This window comes from Trichosurus vulpecula, chromosome 8 (assembly GCF_011100635.1).
Source record: "Trichosurus vulpecula isolate mTriVul1 chromosome 8, mTriVul1.pri, whole genome shotgun sequence".
Classification (NCBI taxonomy): Eukaryota; Metazoa; Chordata; class Mammalia; order Diprotodontia; family Phalangeridae; genus Trichosurus; species Trichosurus vulpecula.
In genome coordinates this window covers 85,145,776-85,158,077 of record NC_050580.1, presented here as the reverse complement: position 1 = coordinate 85,158,077, position 12,302 = coordinate 85,145,776, and the positions used below count along the sequence as shown (strand labels likewise).

The 12,302-nt window shown below is 39.9% G+C and overlaps 1 non-coding gene and 1 pseudogene across 1 annotated transcript; both read right to left on the bottom strand.

Annotated features, from left to right (window-relative positions):
* Positions 1–249: 249 nt before the first annotated feature.
* LOC118829568 lies at positions 250–2,765 on the bottom strand (annotated as a pseudogene).
* Positions 2,766–11,571: 8,806 nt separating this feature from the next.
* Positions 11,572–11,674, bottom strand: LOC118830432. The gene has a single exon (XR_005009067.1). It is a non-coding gene; the product is annotated as a U6 spliceosomal RNA (small nuclear RNA).
* Between the last annotated feature and the right edge of the window lie 628 nt (positions 11,675–12,302).

The window sequence follows — 12,302 nt, the reverse complement described above, 5'->3', positions numbered from 1 at the left end:
TCAGAAAAACCTGGAAGGACTTACATGAACTGATGCATAGTGAAGTGAACAGAAAGAGAATGTTTTACACAGTAACAGCAATACTGTTCGATGAAGAACTGTGAATGACTTAGCTATTCTTAGCAATACAATGATCTAAGACAATCCCAAAGGACTGATGATGAAACATACTATCCACCTCCAGAGAAAGAACTGATATTGACTGAATACAGACTGAAGCATGCTATTTTCACTTTCTTTCTTCCTTTTTTATTCAAGTTTACCTATCCTGGGGTGGTCCAATTCTTTGTGTATTCTATACTCTCTGCAGGCATATTTGTGATAGTTTTCCTTCTCATCTTTTTAGCTTTTATTAAGCTGGTGGATCTCCACAGCAGCATATCTTTGTTCATAAAGGTCAAAAGCCTTACATACTTCACTAAAGCCAGTTGAAGTAACAAATACCATTCATTTCATGCTGATCTTTAAACTGTGAATTATCTTCATTGTTTATCCTTTTGAGTTCCCAATGTGAAGATTTCTCTTTCCAAACCTTCAAATTCTGCCTGGATTTCTGATTCTTCCTTTTTGAGATGTCCTAGCCTAAGTTTGAAAATTTCTTCTTGTTCTTCTACTCTGCTAAAGTCAGCAATTGTGGTAAATCAGATCTAACAAAAGGATCATTTTCTGCTCCATAGACAGCTTTGTTTTTCCTTTGTTTTTGGTTCAGAATTGGTAGAAGGTACCTGAGAATTATTAGTAGTCAGTGGTTTTCCAGGTCCCATGAGTTTTCTTTGCCTTTCAGTAACCTCTCTTTGCTGATTCACCCATTCTTGTTATTTTACAAGATTCTGAAAGGCAAAACCATCTGTCCGCTGTTCAGTAAATGAAGCACCACGTTTAACTGTTGTAAAATTGCCAAGGCTAGCCTGTCTTGCATACTCTTCTCCCGTTTGCCAGTTTTTTCTTATGTGCTCTTTTCTATTTTCTTACTCATTGAAATGAATATATTTAATCATTCTTGGTATTTTTCAAGTATTTTATGCTGTTCATCTGTTTGAGGTCTAAGATCACTGTTAGCCCTAAGTAATCGATAGTCTATATGACCTTTCTTCTTTTCCAGGTCCTTGCTTTTATTACTTTCTAGTGCAGTTAGTTTCAGCACTGTGAGATCAGTCTGAATAATTTTCAAAGAGAACTGCTTTGGTTGTGTAATAGTATGGTCTCCAAAAGCTAATGCAGTAGGAGAAAGGACTATTCGGCCGCACACGGGTGGAAGGAATGGATTGTGAATGTGAGTTCTGAAGCAATTGGATTGTAGGAGGTATTCCCCATTCCTGGACTGGAGCCATTCCCACCTTGATATTCGAAATAGTCACAAATTCTGTGGCCACTCCCCTGCTACTTTTTCCCCTTGGCTTTTCTGCTTTCCTCTTTCTTCCTCTGGATAGCTCTGACTGTTTCTTCTCTGGAGTCTCAAGGGAAATTACTGCAGATAATGTCCCATTCACTTGTCCAGTGTCCTTTCAGCTGCCTGCCAGTTGTCTCTCTGATTCTCTATCACTTAGAGATCTCAAGCTTCCAAAACTGTGATTCCAAAACTCTCATTACTTTTTGAGGCTTTTGCTCCAATACTGCAACTTCCCATGATTCCATTTATAACTCCTGTAAATCAAGCTTCCAATAATTCTTGCCTTCTTGGGTCTAAGCTCTGAAGCTTAGCCATTGAACATTCCTTAGGCCTCCTGGATGTCGGCATTTGATTCGGCAGGAACCTGGCTGCTGCTACAGAGCCAAGGATTGGAGACATAGAGAGCTGGGATCAAGATGGCGGCATCTCCAAACTTCTACTGCTACTTTGGACACTCGTCAAGCTACTTTCTGGGAAGCAGACACCCTCCACCGGCAGCAGCAAAGGCAGAACCTGCATCTGCCTCAGTCATGGCCAGGTCATGATGGGGAAGGAGGAGAAGAAAGTGGAGAAGGAAGGCAAAAGTAAAGGAAAGCATCCAGGGGAAGAGATAATATTTGTAAAACACTTAGCACAGTCCCTGGCAAATAAGAGGTACAAAAAAATACTTATTCCTTCCTCTCTCTCCCCCCCTACAATTGAAAAAGGACTGGATTTGGAAGGATTTGGAATGTTAGGGCATGGATTTTAATTGTAGTGTAGTGGGATAGAAATCTCTCCTCCAAGCCAAGAAGATTTGGGTTCATATGTTGCCTCTGACACATGCTGGCACTTAAGTGATCTCTTGGTCTTTCTGGGATTCAGTATCTTCATCTATAGGATAAGGGGGATGAACCAGATGACTGCAGAGGTATAAATCAAGTAAACTTGCCCCAAACTGCTTAACTCATTCTCTAACAATAGACCTTTGTTCTAGCCATACTACACATTGGTAGGACTTCTCAAAGCTTTGCTCCAGTAATTTAGCCTTTATATACCCAGTCTGAAATTACAATTAAATAGTTTCATAAAAGATTAACTAGAAAGAAAATACCTAAAGGTATGACAAAATGCATACCACAAAGACCTATCCATTTTGAAATTTTTTACAGGCAAGCATGTTACACTGTAGAGTACATTGGCTATCAAGTCAGAGAACCTGGGTTCAAATCTTGGCTCTTCCACTGTTACACATTGGAGTGTATGGGGTATTCAAGGAGGACTAGCACCTCTGGTATGAGGGCTTGCCAAGCCCTTTTCAGGGCTGTTCATCCACCTTTGATGTCTGTCTACCTGGCACTGAACCTGTGGCTCCAAGAAGCTGAAGCAGGCACATGGCCGCAACTCAGTAAACCATCTTGGCAGATAGGAAAAACAAGGTTGAGGGTAACCAATGGATCACAAACCTGTTGGCAAATTAAGGGGGTGTGAAGACATCCCCCAGTTGGAATGGGTGGATGACAATTATTCCAATAGCCATGAAGGCAGCTGAAGCAGGGAATATGGAGGACGTAGAGCTTGGTCAGATATTGAAGACATCAAGGTCACCCACTGCAACCAGCGAAATTGCCAGTCATCCTGACTTTTGCCTTGCCACTGGATTTCAATGACTGGAATAATGAGGCTGATGATTCTGTGCAACTCTACCTCACTTAAATCCAGTTCACTCATGAGTGAAGACATCACCTGTGCTATCATTGGTCTTCAAAAATGAAAGACAAACAACATGTTAAATAAGTTGATTAACTTTTCTGGACCTTAGTTTCTTTGTCTGTAACTTCTTCCCACCTCTATGGTCCCTCTCAGCTCCGATCTTATGAGCTTAATGTATTTGTGGTTTCTTAATGTTCATCATGTTCAAATCATTTAAATAGTTGAACCAAATTTTCTAATCCTCCCCCTGTTCTCTTTAGGTACAATTATCCATTCAATTGACATACTTTCCTGTAAATTCAATTCTAAAATAACAAGTTACTTAATCAGATAAGTCTAAAGTTTAATCAAGAGTCTTCTATGTCTACAGAAATATTTTAACAATCTAAATTAAAATCATCTAAAATAATGCACTCAGCATTGCTATCATGTTTGGCAACTCTTGAAGGGGTTTATGCCATGGGAGTTACATTGATTATATTTACATTGTAGGATCCCAAAGTCATTTTCTTTAACTACAACTTAAATTAGCATTTTAATACTTTCATAGAGTTGTATACAGGCAAGAGGAAAATATAACTTATCAACCAACTATATTTGGTGTTTTTAAAAAGAATATAGGAATATCTTCCAGACATGGGAGAAGACAACTGCATTCATTTAAAAGTACGTAAGTTAAAGAATCCTGTATTAAGTGCTGAAAGATATTCAAAAATTAGACCATTTCGCTCATGGAACTTAGATTCTAATTGGATGGAGGGGAGGAGTATAAGTGTACGATGAATAGGAAGAACTGCATTGACAAGATGGCATGTTAAAAGGGTTTTAAATGATAGGAAGGATTTGGTGGGGGCTTCTCTTAACCAAGAGAGGTGAGACCCCTTGGGAAAGGTATACCTGTCACTGAGTGTCCAATAACTTTGGGTAAAAATTAGGAGGCCAAAGTGAAAGCAAAGAAATTTATTAACATGCTAAGAAAGATGCTTTCACTGAATAGCAGTTCCAGCTTCCTAGGGTACAAATTTGGTTTGTATACTCTTTCAGACCTACTTGGAGTACACAGACAGTCATCGGTATTCTATAGTAACTTAGGAGAGATACATAAAGCATTTCACAGAGGACAGAAAGAGGGGGATCATACAAGGGAGAAAATGGGAGTATATGGAATGCACCTGGTAAGATTTATTGTAAGAAACCATTCCCTGTTTGAGGACAGAAGACAAAGGAATTAATCAAATATTTTTAAAATTGAAAGAAATGCTTTTAGACAAAATTACAGGATCTCGTATCCAAAGACGACAAACAGTCATAACTTTAATGGATGCTAACATCCACTTTACCATACCCTTGTGTAGTTTGTTGTATTTGGGAAATTGTGTATATTCTACCTTGACTGGGGCACAAAGTGTCTAAAAGAGAGTAAATAGGAGATCTGGCTGGAAAGGTAACATGGAATCATATTGTGGAGACCCATGAAAGCCAAGCAAATGAGTTGGATTTTTACTCAGCAGGCAATAGGAAGCAAGGTAAGGTTGGGTTTTTTTTGAGAAAAGGAATGATATAACCAGATTTGTGCTTTAGGGAGGTTGTGCTTATAATAGAACAAAGGAGGAATTGGAGAGGAGAGAATAAAGGTGGAAAGACCAATTAAGAGACTGATGCAAAAATCTATGAGAGTGGCCACTGGTGGCATTTAGATTAGAAAGGGGAAACATCTAAGAGTTGTTTCGGATATGTAATCAAGGGTAGCTATTAACTGCATAGATATGATGAAGAGTCTAACCATAAATAGCCAAATAACCTCAAGGTTTAAAACCTGGGAGAATGAATGAGAAAACTTGGCAGGGACACCAATAGAAATAGCTGTCAGGACAAAAAAAAGTTTAGAACTAAAGACATTAAGCTCAGTTTTAGAAATGTGGAATATGTGGTTTTGTGTACAGATGGAGCAGTTGGAAACGTGGGTCTAGGTCTCATAAGACAGATTCAGACTAGAAATATGGATTTGGGAATCTTGGGCAGAGAGGTGGTAGCTGAAGCAGTATAACCAATTGAGATTGTCCAGGTGGAGAATTCAGTCTTTTTCTCTGTGAGTGGGAAGGATATTATGGATGTTATCTGTAGAACCCCTTCCAGGCTCACTCTCCAAACTCCCATTCTTACTTACTGGCTAGGTCCCTAGAAGAGAGTTGGCTACTTGCCTCAGGGTTCTAGAGGTAACCCCACAGGGGCTGACATTTCTAATACTGTTGCTGATGATCTCCATACAGTGCTCACACAAAAATCAAGTAACCAGTTGATAGCAATTTCTTTTTATAAAAGAATATTTACTGAGAAAATATAGCAAAGACAAATTACTGGAAGGAAAAAAATCCCTCACACTTCTAATCAAACCCCTCCCCCAGGGAAAGGGGGCTCAAACTTAAAGTGGTGGTATAAAATATCCTCCCCTCAACCTAGGAATCTACTCTCGCTCCTACAAAGACACACAAGGTTCCTGTGAAGCCTCCTAATGGGTCTTCTTGCTATTCCTTTCAGGATTACTGGCAGTATAAAGGAACCAGTCTTCCCTTCCATTTTGACTAAAGTATGATAAGGAGTATGATAAGGACCAGAGGGAATCTAGGAGAACAAGGAGAGAGGTGAAATACCAATAATCTCAGATATGCAGACATACCACTCTGAAGGCAGAAAATGAAGAGGGATTAAGAAGCCCCTTGATGAGGGTGAAAGAGGAGAATGTAAAAGCTGACGTGAAGCCTAAAATTAAAAAAACTGAGGTCATGGCAGCTGGAACCATAGAGGGAGAAACAAATGTAGAGGGGGAGAAGAAAACCCAGGGATACAGGGATCCCAAACCAAAGTTCCCAGAAAGGGGCCGCCTGGAATGAATTTGCAGACACAAGCATTCTTTAAGTCAAGGAGGCAAAAATTTATTATGCTTTTTCAGTGGGCAGGAGTTCTTAGGGAACCTGCAGCCACACAGAGGTGCAAGGGGAATCTTTATAGAAGCTAATAGAGGATTAAGGGGGGGGGGCAAGTCAGTTAGGTGTTTGGGGTGGGATTAGGGAATGGTTTAGGGCATGTTCAAGTAGTGTTTAGTTCTTAAAGGAACATGCACATTTAGTATCTACTGGGCAGGCATATTACCCAGAGTTCTCTAGCAAATAGCCCACAGCGGGGTTACTGGGGGGGTGTGGTCTTTACCGTGAAATGTCGCTGAGTTCACTCTCAGTTTGGGGCTAAAGGGGAATCTCTATGTGGTTTCTTATCTAGGGTCTTGTTAGACAAAATACTATGTCTAGGATACATGTTAGGGCAGTGAATAGTAAATATGGTCATGACTCAGTGTTCAGTCAATTATCAGCATCCAGAATTCAATCTATGGTTACATGTAGCTGCTTACAAAGGAAGAAGCAGAGATAAGTTGGGGCAGGCTGCCCTTTAGCTAGAAAGAGACAGCCTGGGATAGAATGTTTTGGGAACAAGATGTGTTTATGAGAACTGGATGTTTTGGAATTGGGGTTCAGGCACAGGCACCCAAGCAGAGGCTGTTAGAATTTAGGGTCCAAGCACAAGCACCTCATTAGAACCATGACTTCCTGGCAAATAGAGGGAGAAGAAATGGAAGCAGTGTCAGATTTCATATTCTTGGGCTCGAAGATCACAGCAGATGGCAATTTCAGCCATGAAATTAAAAGATGCTTGCTCCTTAGAAGGAAATCTGTGGCAAAACTGGACAGCATACTAAAAAGCAGAGACATCATCTTGCTGACAAAGGTCCATATAGTAAAAATTATGGTTTTTCCAGTAGCAATGTATGACTGTGAGAGTTGGACTAAAAGGAAAGCTGAGTGCCACAGAATCAATACTTTTGAATTGTGGTGCTGGAGAGGACCTTTGGATGGCAAGGAGGTCAAATCAATGAGTACTTAATGAAATTAATTCAGGCTATTCACTAGAAGGTCAAATACTGATGCTGAAGCTTAAGTAATTTGGCCACAGAAAGAGAAAACAGGACTCATTGGAAAAGACTCTGATGGGAAAGATTGAAGGCAAAAGGACAAAGGGACAGCAGAGGATGAGATGGATGAATATCATGGAAACAACAACCATGAACCTGAACAGACTTTGAGAGATAGTGGAGGGCAGAAGGGCTTGGCATGCTATGGTCCAGGGGTTCACAAAGAGTTGCGACGGAATGACCGAGCAACAACAAAAGTGCTACCACTTCATTTGCCTGGGGCAAAAGTGCCATTGGGCCCTTTGCCAGTCTCCCAAAGCCTAGGGAACCTTTATCAGAATAATGTTTTTAAATAATTGAAGGAAATTATTTAGACATTAGTGAAAATAATAATGTATTTTTTTCATCCTTTCCAAGTTCATGGTTTCCCTGAAATCTACACCTTAACTTCTAAAGAAGTAAATACTAGTAGCAAGATATCTAGACCTTGTGCAGAGTTCATGCAATAAATAATTACTCATATAGGCAGCCTTCTATCACCTTTCCCGAAAGAGGTGAGGATCCCAGAGTGCAATACAAGGAAGAGGCAGCACTCTCCCTTAAGTGCCACTTTTGTTGACATTGAAAGGATTTGAGATTATGTGGTTCAGGGAAGACCTCTAGCCCCAGCCATGGTGTCAGGTAGAATAGGGGAGAACTTACTGTTGGGGAACAAGGTTCATGGTTGCAACTCTTGCTTTCTATATTCTCTAAATCATAGTTTAGGAAATAGGGGTGGTTACCAGTCATGGTCAATGGCTAATGTTTCTAAAGAAGAAATCTGGTTCAAGATGGGACCCAGAAGAGAGAAAATAAAGAGAACAAGCTTTATTGAGGGGGAAATACTTACAATACAGAGGGGTGGAGCTGTCAGTTCCACTATGGTGTCCAATGGCATAGGGTGCTAAAATCAGTAAAGAGAAGGATTTTCCAGGACCAGACACTGGAGGGAAGGAGTTGGAAATGTGGACCTCATGCAAAGGGACTAGTGCTGACTCATGCTGGGGGAACCACTGGAGTATTGGCAGGCTAGTTTATAAACAAACTTCCCACTGGTAGAAAAAGGGGGCTTTTAAACAGTAGCTTTTACTCGGGCAGTATTGACTGGGTGGATTTTCCCTTCTTTATCTTGGCAGGGTGGGAATACTATTTAGATCCATACAGGCAAGTACCACAGTATTGTCATGGAGGTGATTGTTGTTACCAGTGTGGAATTTGGGGACATTTAGTTTATGGATTGTATTTAGACCTAGGTTCCTGATAGGAGATGGCAGTGACAGAAATGCATGGGAATTATTGGATCTACTTTTCCAATCTCCAGGACAAATCCATTTTGACTAGAGTCCAAGCTCCAGTTCTCACTGGGAGGCCCAGGTCTTTTAAGATGTTGGTGCAGGCAACTGTTCCAATGATTGTGATTCAGGACCCCAACAGAATTGGGGCTGAGAAGAGTCACTAAACAAAGCCCAGGGTAGTGATCAGGTAAAGCATCCCAGAGAAAAAGATGAGAAATTTGAGGATAGGTCTTCACTAGAAAAGAATAAGACAGATAGAATCAAAGGTGGGAACAAAAATAGAAGGGGAGTTATAAGGAGAATACTGGAACTAAATGAATTGAAAAATAGCTGTATGTGGAAGTTCATAGAGCAGGGGTTCTTAACCTTCTTGTATCATGGGTCCCCTTGACAGTCTTCCAAAGCCTAGGGAACCCTTATTAGAATAATGTTTTTAAGTAATTGAAGGAAATACTAAGTTTTATTTAGACATTAGTGAAAATAATGCTGTATTTTTTATTCTTTCCAAATTTGTGGTTTCCCTGAAATTTAACCTAGCATCCTGTGGAACCCAGGATAAGAATCCTCACTTAGAGGCACATGGCTGCCCACAGCTGTTATAAATATTCCAGCTAATTAAGAAATATCAGTATGTTCCTTTGACCCTGGTGATCAAGCATCTTGGTTTGGCATTAGCTTGATCCAGATCCTGAGTCTGCTGGTGATTGAGACACTGTCTTTGCATTGAACAATTGAGTGATTTCTGAGTGAAGTAGAATGGTGGGGACAAAGCAAGAAGGAGGGAATATATAATGTTAATCAGTTTGAGTGAACATAGAGCCAAGTAAAAGATTGTGACTAATGTGAAACCCAGCAGTGTGGAAACCTCTAGCAAAGGAAGCTGAATTTATGGGAGTGTGGAAAGAGTGGGCACTGGGACTAACACAGTTTGGCATGCTTGGCTGATTCTTTGAATCTTGAAGTTATTGTGTGCTTTGGGCTCCACCCCTCTCCTATAAAGCAGTGCTAGCATTAGGAGAATAATGAGGAGAAAGACTTAACAGATATAAGTACCTGACTGTCATATTTGGAACCTCTTCATATGGAAAAAATAGAACCTTCATGAAAAAGCCAATGGCTCCAGTAATTGTTATGTGAGAGTAAGTATAACTGTGCTGAATGGGAGAGAGATATTCTGTGTCATATGATACAGTATACTGGTCAACCTTTACTAGCATGCCAGGGCTTCTTCAAATGTAGTTCCTAGAATATAATCTGAATTTGGTCCCACCAGACCAAAGTACGATGGAACTACAAAGTTCTTCATTTTAGATGATACTATTAGGCCAATGGAATCACAGGTACAATCCCTATTCTATCTCAAAGCTCCTGGACTATAATCTCTTTGGTTGTTGGTTGGTTGGGGCTTATTGTTTGGTTATTTTTTCTTTTGTTTGTTTCTGTTTCAGTGTGTGTAGATGGGTAGACATTACACCTTATTTAATAGTTTATTGCCTCAAAGGTAAGTGATTTTTGCAACTCCTCTATAATTTACTTGCTAGATGGCCTTTGAAAGGAATTACAACTGAAAATTTCACTACTCTACAACCTACCTAAAGAGGAGTCTCTTTAAACTTGTTTAGCTTGGTCCTCAGATGACAGGCACAGTGACTTTCCATCACTCTGGCCCTAGTAAAATTTTTCTCCATTGGCAAAACTGGCTCAGGTTTTCATTCTGAGGTCACACAGCCTTTGGGAACTCAGGGTCACCTCCATGCCATGAAAAGACATCAGAGGAGTTTTTTCCTCACTAATGTTAACATTTTAAAATATCTTTTTTCCTTCATTGTTGTGTTACACTTCAAGAGATATAAGATTTGTATTGTCCTACCCCCATTCCCATACCCCACCCCCCACCAGATGTTTAAGCTTCATAAGAGCAGGAATTACACCTCAATTCATCTTTTAATCCAATCCCTATTCTCTATCTGAGGCTAGCCCAATGCCTTGCCCATAGTAGGAGCTTTTAATTGAATTAAAATTAATTGTACTGTTAGATAAATTAATGAATACATGAAAGATCTTTAGCCTCATTGGGAAAGCCCACTAGTCTAAATGTCTGCTTTGCCAGGATTCAGGATGCATCTTCGAGGGCTTATGATCATTGAGACCTATTTTTTTAGTGGTCTAAGAAATAGATTAACAACAAATTGGCCAATTTTTCTCTCCATTGATTCAGCCAAAGAAATCTTAAAACCTTGGAAATAGGCTTAAAAGCACATAATATAAACCTTACTGCAAGGTAACTTGTGAGAGCCCTGTGAGTAAATGACTTAATGGGTAACCTTTTATTCCAAAAGAGATGCATCAGGTGTTAAGTATAGCTCAGTTCCTAATATAATATCACCTTTTCAATGAAAATCCATTTATGAAAGGGTTAGCATGATTACAGTGACAACTCTAAATATTAGTCATTGTACTTACATCTCTGCGATCTGAGAACTATGAAAACCCCCCTCTCACTTCCCATTGGATCTATACCAACAAAGCAAGATAGAAACCTTAAGTCATTACCTCCAACATTCAGACAAAACCCCTGTGGATCCAAACTAATGGTCCCCATTGAGTTTTTCCTGAAGGAGCTGGAGAATGTCCTTAGGGTTTTACTCCAAGATTGGCAGAAGAGACAAATCCCACACTGTTCAAAATGGCTTTGATTAGGAGTCTCCTCCAAAATCTGCTCTTTGCTGTGGGGGCCTCCAGTGAATCTGTGCTCAGTTGAACAAAAAGCACTGGCCCTCCCATAGTCAAAGCAGAGAGCCCACATAGCAACAGATGACTGGCTGGCTTTTATTGGCTCCTGCTTTGGACATTTAAGTCATCAATTTAGTTTGCATTCCTGTACCTTAATAGGAATCAGTTACTTGATTGCAACCTCCTGCTAAGATTCTAAGTTTCATGAAAGCAGGCACCAAGTTTTATGGAGGCCCTCATTGCCACTTTTCAGAAACATCGCAGCAGTCTATTAACGTGTCTTCTCACCTCCATTCTCCCCATCACTCCAAACACTGTTAATCCTTGAAACTATTTTTCTGGACTCTATTGTATACCACAGAGAGTGATGATCACAGAGTAGCAAAGGAATCAAAACTTTCACTGTTTTTCTTTTTATGAATAAGTTTTCATTGATATTTTCTGTTTTTTACACCATTAAAAATAACATTTCATGAATTTGAATGTCATCCTTGTACAGGGGCCATGCTAATCTTCTCTGTATTGTTCCAAATTTAGCATATGTGCTGCTAAAGCAAACACAAATCAAAGCTTTCAAAGATATGTCTCTAGAGTTTTATTGTCTCATGTGATTTGGCCTAGTCACAGAGGGTGAGAGCACCAGATGCTTACTACCCAACAGAATTTTCCAGAGGCCACAAAGATTTCTCATGACTCCCTTTCTTATGGTGAACACAAGAGTCATTCAATATGGCACTTCCTCATATTATCCCTCCATCCTGCCCACTCTCCCCCCTCTACAATGGTAGAGGGATCCTATTTTACTGTACATCATAAGCTTTAAGACATCATATATCCCCTGATACTCCTCCGTTCCTTCTCCAAATTTACTTCATTTCTGTTGAGGGCACTACCACCTTTTCAACTACCCAAATTTACAAAGTTGGGATCATTCTTAACTATTTGCTTTCTCTCAACCTCCATATGTAACCAGTTGTCTACTTTTATTGTTTCTACCCACAATATCTCTTACATTCTTTCTCTTCACTCCACTCCAAGGGCCTCCATCTTAAATTCTAATGACAGCTCTCACAACTTCCCTTTAAACCACTGCTTCTGTCATTAGACTTATGTGCTTGGATTTGAACCAAATTTTGCTCAGTCCTCCCTTGCTCACCTTTAGCTAGCTTAACCTCTAGACAACCACAAT